Source organism: Mus pahari, chromosome 4 (assembly GCF_900095145.1).
Source record: "Mus pahari chromosome 4, PAHARI_EIJ_v1.1, whole genome shotgun sequence".
Classification (NCBI taxonomy): Eukaryota; Metazoa; Chordata; class Mammalia; order Rodentia; family Muridae; genus Mus; species Mus pahari.
Window position 1 is genome coordinate 36,534,472 of NC_034593.1, and position 13,926 is coordinate 36,548,397.

Consider the following 13,926-nt stretch of genomic DNA (forward strand, 5'->3'; position numbering starts at 1 on the left):
GCTGTCTTTTTTCCACTGGATGGTTTTAGCTCCCTTGTCAAAAATCAAGTGACCATAGGTGTGTGGGTTCATTTCTGGATCTTCAATTCTATTCCATTGATCTACTTGTCTGTTGCTGTACCAGTAGTTTCTTCAGACAGGAAATAAATATGGATCAGAGTCTTGACTGTGGGATGACACCACTTCTTAAGGATTTTATAGCATCTTCTGAACAGTGACCAGCTAGAGACCAACACTTCAACCACAAGCTTATTGGGACATTTCAGACTGAGAACACAATCGGCATATGTGAGAATGTGTCTTTGTCAAAAGATTTCTTTCAGGTTGGTTTCCCCTTCTCTTCAAATAGATTCCTGATTTATGCTAATACTGCAATTTAGATTTTTAGGCAAATGTTTTGTTTAGATAGAATCTCAACTTAGGTTTTCCCCAATTCAGACATAGAAGGTAGTGTCATTTGTATATTCTTCATTTGTAGGTCTCATCTCAGAAAGCAGAGCTGAGAGAATAAGGAAGAAAAATCTTGGAAGGAGAGGAATCCAATGTTACATAGTCTATGAAATAGCTAATTTTCATGGAGAATGCCACAGGTTTCTTTAGAACCTCGAGACACCTCAGAATCTAACACTGTTAAAATTTTTACAGTTTGGCTCTCATTATTTATTGTTTAGTATTGATATTATATATGTGATAGCTTGTAGCAAAAACATTTCCTCATAGATATCACATGCTGTCGTTCAGAGAAGATATACAGCAGTGGTGAGAGAGCAATACAGGTGATGTGTTTCTATATCGAACAATTTATGAATACCTCTTATACAAGTAATATGGAAAGATTTTCTTCTGGTTATGTGTATCTGTTGACAGAAATGCAAGGGTCGTCTTTTTGTTGTTGTTGTTGTTTCTTCTTCTCATTGTTAATAAATCCAATGTGATTTTATTTCCCATTGTAACAGCAAACATTTTTTTTCTCAACTTTCCCTATAAAATACGAAATTTCTGGAAGTTCAAGTATATTACAAAAACATTGGATACATTATTCCTCAAATTTTACTGTCCATTACCTTGGTCCCGCTTGCTCCTCATCCACATTTAATCTCATCAGGGACTATAACATCATTGCTTTGCACACCATTTCCTTGCCTTTCTTACTTGAGTTTAGCCTCCTGGATACACTGCAGCACAGTTAAATGATACTCTGCTTTCTCCTGAGCTTGGCTTGTGCACATCTACCTGTGTTCCTACAGCCCTTCTCAGGATCACACTGTTTCCCTCTGTTCCTCATCTCCCAAATGACTATTTCATATCCTCTTTCAAACCTTTCCAAGTCATTGCCATTATCCTCAAAGCTTTCCTTGTATTCATTGAGAAATGAAAGTTGTCAGAGTAATATCCACTGTGATCCATGCCCCCATTCCTTAGCTTTGTCCTTCATTTCTTTAGATATTATAGGTTGCTTGCCTGTGCTATGTGTAGGACTACTGCTCTTCTGCATTGTTCATTGATTTCCAGTCTATTCAAGCTCAAGTTTCTTTTTATTTCATCCTTAGCTTTTCTTTCTTATTGTATCATTGACATCAACGTACAAATATTCTGGGTCTTTTTCCATTTGAAAAGAAATTTTGGTAATAATTTTATTTCCACTTGATGTCCTAATCATTTCTCATAGCAATAGCAACCTTTAAAAAGCAACTTTTAATTTTTTTCTTCTAGTCTCTCTCAAATATCCCAATCTGTTTTTTGTCCTCCCACATGACTACTCAAAACATTTAAGCTTACTTCTACCATTTAAAACGTCAAATCCAACAATCAATTCTGTCTCTTTAAAAAAAATTATAATCATTTCATTAGTGTGTGTAAGTGTATGTGTGTTTGCAGGTGTCTGCATGTATATGTGTGTGATTTTGTGCCTGTGTGTGTGTGCATATGTGCATGAATGTGTGCATGTGTTTGAGCATGCGTGTTTGTGGATGTGTGCATGGGTCTGTGTGTGAATGTGTGCGTGCGTGCATGTGTGTGGGTACATACGTGCATGTGTGTGGGTGCATACGTGCATGTGAGAAGTTCAGTGGATAAACTTGTAGTCTGTCCTCTTGTGCCACCTTTAGACAGACCTTAGGATCAAATTCAGGATAACAAGCCTGTGATGCCTTTACAGCCAGAGCCATCTCCCTAGCCTCAGGTAATACTCTTCATCTTCTTGAATGTATCATCCTTTGGCATAATCACTGTTTACTTCTTGAAACACTTCATGCCCATTTCTCTTAATTTTTCTGCTTCTGGACTGACTGCTCATTTTCTAGTCTTTTTGGCTAAGACAGCAGAGCTTTGTTTATCTGATAAAGACAGACTCTTCTTAATCTGCACTTGCTCTATGGTGCTCATGATCCCAAAATCCACACTGTTGTTACTATTATTCTCAAGAGATAACCTCCTGTTTTTTGTTTTTGTTTTTGTTGTTTTTTTTTTTTTAATGATTAGGTGTTTGTATTTTATGAAAACAGAGGGAGTGGGGAGGTCTGGTGGGGTGAGAATAGGGGGTGGGGCCATCCTCTTGGAGACAGGGGGTGGGAGGGAGGGAGCATGAGATGTGGAACAGTCAGAGGATAGACCAGGAGATTAAACAATACAAAAATTAACAAAAAATATTTAAAAATTAAAGAAAGCAGAATTGTTTTTCCCCTGCTTCCTCCTACCTATAGTGAGAGTCATGATTGCTAACGTATTGTTTTTATTTATTTATTTTTCTTTCTCCCAACTTCCTGACATGGATGGAAAATATTTATCTTTTGTAGAAATTCTGATTCAAGGAATGGAAGACACTGTAGTTGGGGATTACAGCAGTAACAGAAGAAGAAAAATGAGTCTCAGAGCTAAGGTTGGGAAGTGAATAATGATACTGGTAGAAGAGGAGAAAAGCTTAGTATTTGTTTTCCCAGTAATTCACATAGTCAGTCACAGGGGGGCTGCATTCTCTGAGAATTCTAATGATCACAAAGTGAACAAAGTTGTGAAGTTTCAAATTAAGTAAGCATATTCTTAGATATAGAGTTCTAGAGATCATCAAATTATAGTCACTTTCCACACTGTTAATTAATGTTACAAATGAATAAAAATGTATGATATTTCATGTTCCTGAGGAAAATTATATTACTCAACATTCTCACATTTTACACACCTCACATTATGCTCTTTGTACTGTTACATTGAAAGTCTGATGGCTTAGATCTCTTTAGAGGCAAGGGGACTCTTTTTACAATTCAGCTAGTTCAATAGCCTCTTCTGTAGATGTCTCCTTTAGCTGCCTTTCTGGGCTTCTAAAGCCAATGGATGAACTCTGAACTGTTGCAGACCTTCCTGAGTCCTCTGAACTCTGCTTGGGTTATACCTATCATCACCGGTCTGGATGCTGTCACTACTTCCACACTAGTCCCAATGCTGCCAAAGCCAAGTGCCAGAGCCTCAGCCTACTTTCTGTTGCCTTTGTCAGGTGTCACTTAAACTGGCACTGGATTTCTCCAGATATGAACTACCAAATTGACTTTTTTCCTCATCTTCAGCATGTTCTCACCTTGTAGTCTTACCCATGCCCTCAGTTCATCTAAACATAAGGTAATTTAGCAGTATTTTGGGGGGACTGTGTCTGTGAAGATAATTGGTAATACCTTCGTGTTGAAAGTATGGTTATACAAGATGCACTCTTTATTAACTGTACATATCTTCTCAAAGTTTCAGGTTTTGTCATATTCAGTACTGACCAAGTCACCGTAAAATATATTTTAAGATTAAATTTAGAGTAATATGCCATATTAAAATAAAAAGCATGTAGTTTTATTGGCAAATTTTAATTATTATGATTGTTATTACCATTAGATATCAACTTCCTAACAATGATAAAAGTGCATTAAACTCACTTTACTAAGTTGTTACTAAAGCATTGATACTTTATTCCAAATTATATACTTCTCTATGTCGAGACATTGATACTTGGTCTTCATGTAGTGATCTCCATTTTATCTGACTTCATGTTGTTAGATGTTAGATTAAGTGTTCTTTCTAGTGGCACCAGTAAAAGTCACAGACAGGAGAATAAAACTTGAAAATTTCTTATTAAAACTTGTCAACCTTATAACTCAACACACAAAAATGTCCTCGTGCTTTTTGATACAATATAAAAATCTTGATACATATTTTCCCTTTAAAGTATTGAGTATATCTCTTGCTATCCTTGTCTAGTTCGGGTTTATGTAGTCACGTTGTTGAGATTTCATGGGTGTGGCTTCCAATATTACTAGCAGACACAGTCTCACAGAAAACTCCTGATTCTCTGGCTCATAACATCTTTCTACCCCCTCTTCTCTAATGCTCATGCAGCCTTGGGAGCAAGAAAGAGAAAGCCCATGAGGCTTCAATCCTACACAAAGCACTACCAGCAAATAAAGCATTTGGAGAGTGGGAGAAATATCCTTCTCCAGGGAATGGCACCCAACATTGGTTATCCAATACTGACTGTTGAGCCCTGAAAACATATGAACAAGCAACATTATACAGATAGAGTAGGTTATACTTACTAATACATATATGCATGTAACCTCAATTCATAGTAATAGGTCATGAGTTTTAAAGAGAGCAACGAAGGGTATATGAGAAGTCTCGAAGGGAAGAAAGGGGAGAGGAATTATATTGTAACTTCCAATGATTCAAATTATTTAATTATTTAAAATAATTTAAAGGAAGTATTGAGTATTATTGTTGAAATTTTGTGAAGTCTCTTACTAGGAAAAAACAAAAATCAGAGAGCAAACATAAACCGGATAATCAGAGAAGCAGTTGAGAGTGTGGCACACAGATGTCAGTAAGAAATGTGCATATACTTAAACCTATTTAATAGGTGTATTTGTTAATTGTTAATAAAAGGCAATATATCGCCTTGGCAAAAGTGTCTACATTGTCATTTTAATGAGTATGTGCTGTTCATAAAATGTAAGTTCTGTGGTTTATTTAAGCAGGCTTTTATATTGCAGGGTTGGCTATTTTCCATTTCTGTTGTAGTAAACAATGCTGGGATGAACATTCTATGCATAAATCTTAATGCACATCCTTAATAATTTCTTTAGGATAAATTACTAAAAGAATTGCTGTGTCAAAATCTATGCAGATTTTATTTATTTACTGTAACCCAGTTTTTAATCATAATGTAATAAATGCACTTTGGAAACAATGAATATTCAAAAAGAAAGTGTAGAAAAATATGCTACAACTCACATATCACCTCAGAGATAGGCATTATTAACATTATTTAAAACATTCTTTTCACAATTCTTTATTGGCATGTGATTATATTTTAATAGGTATTTTTATCAACGTCAATACAGGAGGCTAATAAATACTGCCTTTTTTATCTTTATGTTTCTACTCAGAAATATTTACTCATAACTTCACCTCTATCACTTCTTGCAGAGTATAACTTGGGTATTTACTGTTTTCTTTCATCTATCCTCCACCAGTAAGCCTTTAGGTTATTTACTGTTCAAACTTTATAATGAACTAATAGGCATTATTGTATGAGTATCTTTGCAAATGTATGAAAACAGCTACCTTAGAGGGATTCTGAAAAGGAATGTACCCAGGCTTTAAAAATGTACCATGTTGAAAAGACATGTAATGGAATAATCAAACACTATTGCTATTTTCCTGTAATATTGTTTCTAATATGTTATGTGAATAAAAGTGGGGAAAAGCCTAGAAGATATGGGCATAGGGGAGAAATTCATGAAGAGAACAGTAGTGCCTTGTGCTGTAAGATCAAGAATCGAAAATGGGACCTCATAAAATTGCAAAGTTTCTGTAAGGCAACAGATACTATCAATAAGACAAAAAGGCCACCAACAGATTGGGAAAGGATTTTTACCAATCCTAAATCTTAAAGGTGGACTAATATCCTATATACACAGAGCTCAAGAAGCTGGACTCCAGAAATTCAAATAACCCCATTAAAATGGGGTAAAGAGCTAAACAAAGAATTCTCAACTGAGGAATATTGAAGGGTTAAGAAGCACTTGAAAAAAATGTTCAACATCTTTAATCATCAGGGAAATGCAAATCCAAACAACCCTGAGATTCCATCTCACACCAGTCAGAATGGCTAAGATCAAAAATTCAGGTGACAGTAGATTCTGGCGAGGATGTGGATAAAGAGGAACACTTACTCCTGCAATGCTGGTGGGATTGCAAGCTTGTAAATTTTGAATAAAAATGATCTTTACAAATTATTGAAGAGTTTTAGTTATATACTCTGGGCCTTCTTAGGCTCTAATATGGAGCAATAAATAGATATCTGTGATACATTTAAGACATTGAAATGCCTTTGTTCTTCAGTCCAGTGTTGAAACCTGTGTGGTTAACCTGGAAGTTGTGGTCTCTACCAGTTAGCCCATAAGACTGACCACCTTACTTATCTCCACTGGTGAAAGTGAACAGCCTTACATGTTTCATATGTCCCCTCAAATAACTTATTCTCAGTGAAACCCCCTTTAAAAACTGTCTTTAGAATTGCATCAGAACTTCCTGTTTCTATAATTTCTCTTGCTAGCATGAACTGCTCTAGCACAGTCTGTCCACCTAATATAATTTATTTCCAATATCAGAAGGTATCAATCTCGTAAATAGACACTTTTATTAATATAGCCTATTGATAAAATCTCTAGAGATGGAAGGAGATTTAGATAAGAGTAGGTACTGATTAAATATAATCCACAAATATAATGTGTTATTCATAAATGGTGTCTCAATCTCTGCTTGCAAGCCTTTTAGAGGTTTAGTGGAGTAACTTTACATCAGGAGTTTATGGTAGTCCATAAAATCCCTAGTATCAAGAATATGTTACCTCTTTTTGAGTTGTTGGCCAGGTGAGATACATAGATCCTCCATGCATTACAGAGTATTGCTTATACTCTAGTCTGTCCTCCAGAAGTTGACTGTAAGATCTCATTGCTGAAAACATCAAATAAATGAGTAACGGAGTATAGGAAATTAAATTCAACTCACCTGGAAGTTACTGGGTAACTTTTTGGTTGATGATGCTGAATGTTCCAGAGGAGAAAAATAAGTATCTATTTCACATAACTGTGAACCCTTCAAACTACAATGACAATTGACCTGACTCAATACGTCTACTGGTACAATAGTGGCATAATGCTATAGGAATAACCAACTACTTTCTCACTGGATCTAAAGCACTATCCATGAGATGGAACCCATACCTGGCACTATTAAGGGAGTCAAGAACCTGTGCATAGACAAATGCCAGGTCTAATGGAACAACATATTATATTATTCTCTTCAATGAAGACAGAATTTAAACAATCCCTGATGACTTATTGCTAATTCTATAGATCAGAGTATCTCTAAACAATCATGAAGGATACTAGCTTCTTTTATCAGTAGAGAACAGTTATCATGGGAAACCCCAACTTGCCAACATGCAGAGAATAGGAGACAATGGAATACTCAGGTCTAAATGGGACACATATATCTTGTTCTTTCCCCCCAAAGGTGCAGAAACCATGGTAGCATTTTCTAATGAGAAGATTTTAAGAGCCAGAATTGGAATGACACCCATGAAATAGAGTTTTCAGAATACAGCATGGCAGTTGTACGCATGAACTCAGTCAAGATGCAGACAAATTCCAACTAGACTTATTCCCAGTGTAGAGAGGGATGGTAGGCACAAAAATCCCACCACTAGCTGATAAGGTTGTTTATAGCTCCTGGGAGTGGGAGATTCAGTTTCTTTTAATGATATGCACTTGGTGGGTTGACCTCTTGTGAGGGCAGGCCCCACTCTCAATACTAGGAACACTTGTGAAGAAATGAAAAAAAAAATAGAAGAAATTTTATACTTGGTGTGAAGGCATGGGAGGTTGGAGGGCATGGATGAAAGGAATGTGGGAAGCAATGAGAGTTAATGTGCTCAAAATTCAAAGTTTGCATGAATACTTCCAATAGATTTATCCAGTTAGGCCCTACTTCAATGTATACTTCAGTAAGAGATGGCTTAATCCAGAACTACTATCATCTACCCATTCAACTCACTAATGTGTTCTTTAAACTTTATAACACTACTCAAGTATCTTCTAATAAGTTTAATATGTGTAATATTTGTTTTATGATATTATGATCCCAAACTAAGATTTTCTTGAGCAACTACTGGAGTATCACCTAGGATCCTCAAATTTCAGTAAAAGTCATATAATCGAATCTAGGATGATCTATGAGTTTATTAAAATTATCCTGTCCATGGAAATGGTATAAATAAAATTTAATGTATGAAGTATTTTGTGAGTAGTTTTTTATATGAAAACAATATTAAAATACTTTGAACAAACAGCACTTTTGAACATTTATGGGATAGTTCACGAACATTTGCAATGATTTTGGTAGTTTATCAAACAATTTTAATTGAAGTAATTTTCTTATGGGGCTATCATGCCACTCATTAAAGTCTGAGATTTGCCGTTAAGATTTCCTAGGGTTCTACTAATTCAAGCCTAAAACACAAGAACAAAATATATCTTAGTTACACTATGTTTTCTAGGGGGCACATAATTTTTAGTAAGAGGAAGTGTGCCTATGGTGTCATAGAAATAATCACATGAACTTTCATAAATATTATTTTGCAAATTTCACTGTTAAGAGAAGTACCATTAGCAATAACCTGACATTTATAACTGTTCTAAATAATGCAACAAAAGCATTTTCAAGGTTCAGTGCTATTTTTCATATGCAGACTTTGCAGTTCTCTTCAATAATTCAGCTTGTTTGGACAATCTCTTACTGAATCATACTTTCTGATTTCACCCTTACCTTGTCATGAGAGCCATTCAAGCATTTGTAGAAAGTCATAGGGTTCGTTCTTTGTTTGATGTAACCCTTTCATTTTGTTTGGCCTCTCTGTTCCTGTTCAGAAGTAGATCTTTAGTAAGTAATTCTATTTGCAGACATGTGCTTCTATTTCTTTAATTAATTAAAGCAACATCTGTCTAGTTAGGTGTTTAAGAATCTCAAGTCTTCAAAGTTTGAAGCCTAATGTGGCAATATATTTCCACAACAGCCTAAGCTGTTTAGTGGAGCGCTGACCCTGACTCCTGTCATTCTGCTCCACCTGACTGGATCACACAATTTCTTTTTCTTTCTAGTTCACTGGTCTCTATCCATTACTTTATACTCTAGGCACACATTAATTTGTTCGATGCTATGACTCATGTTACTTAATACTACTGAGAACTAAAAATGTAAAATAATGGGCAAGATGTCATAATGAATTTTCTCATATACTCTTATGCCACAGATAAAATAAAATCCATAGGTTAAATACATGTTCTGTATAATTAAAAATGTATCATGCTTACTACAATTTAATAAATTTTATTTTGATTTTGATGAAGTTCTTAAAATAAAGCCTATAGACAAAATTAAATTGCTAGTGCTAATTTTCATAAAAGAAATACTTTACAAGTATACAATCATGTAGTTAGGAATACAACCTGATCAGAGGGAGACAGTAAGATGTAATTAGATTATAATTTCAAAAAATTGTAAAAGCAAATATTTGATATTTCCTGGGGAAGACTGTTTCCTCCCGCTTTTAAAATTCTTTAGTTGCCTACAGTCCTTTTTCTAATGTTGAGACTTTGTGGGTTTTTCATAGTCCACTTTAGCATGCCTATTGATCTCAGCCCATGTTTGGGAACTCATGTTGGTGAGACCCTATGGGTACAGCTTCTGACCCTCTTGGGAGACAGAATCTCTCAGCAAAATCCCTGATCCTCTGGCCTTTACTATAGTCCCAGCCCTCTTCTGCAAGGTTCTCTGAGCTTTAGGTATGGAAATAGTAGATGTGTCCACTGTGGCTAAGATTCAGAACTATGCATTTTGATTGGTTGGAGTTTTCTCGAGTTGTCCTGTCTTTTGCAAAAATAAGTTTCCATGATGAGGGGTGAGACCTATACTTATCTGTGGGTATAAGGACAAATATTTTTATTGTATGTATGGATTATACTAAGAAATCAGTCATATATATATATATATATATATATATATATATATATATATATATAAAACATTATAAAGACTGAGCAGGTTATATTTATATATGTGTGTTTATATGTGTATACAATAACAATCAATGACAGTAATATGCCATAATTTTATATCAATTACTTGGAGGGACAAAAAGAAATGGAGAAATTTTGTAATTATATTATAATAACAAAATGTAAAATAATAGAAAATACAATTTGAAAATGAAAGTGTAATATAATAATATTTAATTAAAAGCAAATACTTCAGAATAAGACAGACTGAGGGTTCACAGGCCATGTCTCTGTCTCTCTCTTTAATAGCTGTAGAATTGCAAGCAATTTTCTTTATAACTTAGACAGTAACTGACTAAGGCAACCTAAGGCATGTCATAAATGAATAGCAAATATCAGGTCTTAACTGCTATTATTATAATTGTTGGCTGAAGCAATATCTTCCTTTTGCTTGTACTCTACCCACTATCCCTAGACTAGTATCAAGATTGCAGGTGAGGAATATAAACAATAATTGTTGAACATTGTTGATTTTATGGTAAGAGGCATTATTTATTTATGCCTCGGGTCATGTTGAAACATTATAAATCTAGTATTAAAATGTTATTTGTCAGATATTGCTAATCATATATTTGGTCCTATTAAGAAAATTGCCAGGGCTCAATGCATTTAATGGATAATTGTTCTTTTACTTTTATCAACATGAAAATGCAAATAATATCCATTTTTTCCAGATATCAAGGACATTTCTTTTACTTAAAGAAGAACAATGTCATGTTGGCTGGCTGGAACACCCAGTGCTCCCAGGCACTAGACCATCAACCAAGGAGTATACAGGGTGGGATCCATGCCTCCAGATACATATGTAGCAGAGAATGGTTTTGTCTGACATCAATTGGAGAGAGGCCCTTGGTCCTGTGGAGGTTTGATGCCCCAGTATAGAGGGATGCTGGAACAGAGGGGCAGGAGGTTGGATGGGTGGGGATTACCCTTAAGAAGCTAAGGGGAGGGGGGAGAGGGAAGATGTGGGGTGGGGGTTTGTTGAGGGGTAAGAGGGAAGTGGGATATCATTTGAGATGAAAACAAATGGAGTGACTAATAACAAATTATTATATGAAATGAAGCAACCCCAAAGCAGAAAAAAAAGGAATGTCAATCTAATGTTGATTAAAACTAGTACCTATAATAACAGAGACATTGAAATCAAAAGACAGAGCCACGGTGAATATTTGAAATAAATATGATTTGTTTTACAAAAATCACAACTATCCAATGTGTGTTTAGGGTATCAACCAAGATGAATTTTAATCACCAGGATTTATCAGCTTTCTGATGTAAAGTCCTTCCCATTTTGTTTGCTGCTGAAACTGTTCTTAAGTAAAAATAATAATCTATTGTTTATCTCCCCAAATTATGACTTCATATTGATTCTCTCTATTGTGAGTATGCTCATGCCAACATAGCCTTATAAAATATATTCAATATGCATTCACTTAATCATTTTTAACTTTGAATATTGGTGAGAAATACTTTGAGCAATGCCAGAAGGTAAAGATGATTCTTACACAATCTGTTTTTTATTCCTGTCACCACGCACAGCAGGAGTTTCTTTCTATAAGTTTATTAGTATATATTTGGTCCATATGTTTTCAAAGTTAAATTTTAAACAAATGAGCCTCCAAAAGGCCTGTAAAGTGTTTAAGTAATGTTTTAGGAGGGCATGGTCAAAGTATTGTTACAATAGCTTAAATTATTCACCAAAATGCAAAGGCTTGACTACTACAGTTGTTAGCTGCTGTGGCACCCTCACGACATGCTTGCCTCAAAGCTGCTCATTACAGAACAAGAAGAAGACACACATAAATAAAACTATGCCTACCTGACTTTGATATGTCAAATTTAATTTCATATTTCACTCAACAATTTCAGAATTTCCAGGAAGATTTTTAAAGCTAAGCAGTAGGCAATTTTCTTATGTCTGAGGTGATCTTTTTCATGTTGCAAAACAAGTTTGCATCTCAGCCCAACTCAAACACTGCAAGGAAAAATTAATATTTAGAAACTTTGCTCTCTTCAGAATTATGCTAATTTTAAAATGTTTTATACATAAATTTAAAAATTATTTTCATGTTTCGTGCCAGGAAGTATAATTAATATACAATGTTCATCATTATCGTGTCTAAGTGTTTTCACACTAAAGACACTTGTTGAAATTGAATAAAACCCACATACTCAAGGTGGCTCAGAATAGATGATGTGGACAATTGGATCAGGAAACAAACATTTCAAAAGATAAGTAGCAAAGAAGAGTAGATTTTTAGTTGTAATCTCTACAATGAAATTGCCATTAATTAATGAAATGGATGTCCCTCTACTCAATAGGTCAGTCAAGATTCTCTAGATGCTAAGAGCATAATGGAAATCACAATGTAAAGAATGTATGCCAATGTGGAGCTGAAGTTGAGTCTGGCTGCCAATTTGCTAATCCTAGCATAAAGATTTACCCACCTAAATTGATGTGTCTTAGACATTGATCTTAAGAATTTGCTGGAAGGTTGCTTAGCTACAAATGCAAGGGTTCTTTACAATGTTTTGAGTCTGTGAGAAACAAAAACATATTTCTCAGTAAATTGGCCAATATTGGAATGCATAGACCATTTTTCCAATTAACATATTTTATCTCACAGGCAAAAATGTCATCAAATTTGAGACAGGTTTCTTAATATTCCTAAGAAAGATAACCATGCCGGACATACAATCATGTATTGATCATAAGATGAATGGTAACTTTAAAGAAGTTAAAATTGTTCAGTTTAGGAATACTGAAATATCATGAATCACTATCAAGTTTTGACATCATCTGGATAGCAGATTAAAAATTAAATCTAGTAAATGATTCAAGTAACTAATCTCATTGTATTTATATCCAATACGTGGGGCCAAGAATTTTAATAGGCATCTGCTCTTATTATCTTTAGCTGAATTAAAAATAAAAACTCTACCTCTAAATTAAGGACTTTAAAACAATAATTTATTATTTTACTTTGTTCTGTGGATTGATTGGGTTCAGCTGTGCAATTTCCATTTAAGCTTGGGACCTGTTCTACGGTTTCAGTCAAATATTGGCTGGAGCTACACTCAAATCAAGGCTAGATTGAGCTGAATTTCCAAGATTGTTCATTCATAAGTTGGCACTAGATGCTGTCTATTAGCTTAAAAACTCATCTGTGCCTTTCCACTCTGATGCCTGCCTTGGCCTTTCTGAGTGGTTTAGGTTTCCATAACACAGACCTGGTTTCAATTACCACATGCTAAGAGGCCCAGCCTGAAGCTCCATAGTCGCTTCTAAACACAGTGTCACCTCTACCACGTTCTGTGTTCAAGCGTACTTCATAGTCAACTCAGTAAAGGAGAGGGGAGAATTGGAAGAAGAGGTGACCAGGAGGCATGAATCATTGAAAAAACACTTTGGAACTGGCTACCACAACAATTTTACCTACTCCTTACCTACAAAAACATTTGTTTATTAGTTGTATCCTTGATAAGATTGATGTCTAAAAGAGGTCCTTTCCCAACATCATGCTTGCTTACAGAGAGACATTTTCTTTTCAGGACATTTGTCAGGGAAACATCTTAATGACAAGAGTCATTCTGGGCTCTTCATAATTCCTTCATTCCCCTCCTAGAACATATACTTTATATACTTTATACTTTATATAAATATATATCTCAATTTCTGTGATTATATATGTATATATATAATATATGTATAATATATATATATTATAATATATATATATATATATATATATATATATATATATATATATAT